Here is a 1,268-nt window from a genome sequence, read left to right on the forward strand (position 1 = left end):
GCTGCTGCCGCCGCCGGTCCCCGCCGCAGCCCGCCGGGCCACGGCGGCGGCCAGAGCCCCGGCAGCGGCTCCGCCGCGCCTGCGCGCTGGGGCGGGAGCGGCGGGAGCCGCGGGGCCGGACCGCACCGCACCGGGGGCGGGGCCGCGGCGGTGCCCCCGGGTGTCAGAGGGAAGGGCTGTGGATATGTGCCGTTCCTTCCAAAATCACGGCTTAACCCCTCCCTCCCGCCCCCCTCCCCCCCCCCCCCCCCCCCCAGGCGTGTGGCGGTCTGGGGCCGCACGCGTAGCCGGTACCGTTGTGCTGGAGCCCAGCGGAGTGACTGTACCCTCGAGGGGTCTTTTGGGGAGAGGAGGGATAGAAGTCCTGCCCCATCTCCAGGAGGTTCCCAGCGCTCGGCCCCGCTGCACCCACCAGCAGTCCGGAGAGCCCAGCGCCTCGCTGGTGGTGGGTCTTCCCTGCCCCCTCCCCATCTTTTCCCCAGCCCCTTTGCACCCCAGCAGCTCCCACCCCACCTCCAGCCTGTTCTGTCCTTCGCCAAACATCTCTCCGGCACCCCTCTGTCCCCTCATCCTCCCCGTCTCCTTCCTCCCTGCAGTGCTGTACCCCAGAGTGGTGCTGGTGGCACTCCTGGGCAGCCGCCCTGCCATGGCCACTGGCCCAATTTTCAGACTTCTCGGTGCTCTGAGACCTCTGCTCCGGTGGCGATGCCTGTTGCTGCCTGTGCCCTGTCCCATGGAGACAGCACTCCCAGGAGACCCTGCAAGCTCCATGTGTCTCTGATCAAGGAGCCAGGGCAGGCCCTCAACCTCTGTTTTCCGTATTGTGCCTGTAAAATGGGGACAAATGCATCTTCCCAGAAGGCTTCATAATTGCTTGTAAATCACTTCAGTGCCCTGGGCTGAGAGGTGCTAAGTGCAAATCATGTAATTATTTCAAGCCAAAGCATATTTCATCAAGTTAAAAGAAATTAATCCTATCTCTGCTTCAAAAAACCCCCCACTTTTATTGAATAAGAGCCTAATTACCAGCTTCTCCCAGGAGAAAACAGAAAGCATACACTGACAGCGGTGCAAGAGGCAAGTTACAAATGCCCAGATCAATTAATGACAAAGAACGCACCACCTCCAGAGAAAACAGCGGTTATTTACCTTGGATGAACTAGAGGAGCCCTGTGCTCACTGCCTGTGCCCCACCAGGCAGTGGGGCCGGCACTAGCCCCCTCCTGCTCCGTTGCCCCCACTCCATGCTAGTGGTGGAGGGCATGGGT

The sequence above is a fragment of the Leptosomus discolor genome, chromosome 9, assembly GCF_034619465.1.
Source record: "Leptosomus discolor isolate bLepDis1 chromosome 9, bLepDis1.hap2, whole genome shotgun sequence".
NCBI classification, from domain to species: Eukaryota; Metazoa; Chordata; class Aves; order Leptosomiformes; family Leptosomidae; genus Leptosomus; species Leptosomus discolor.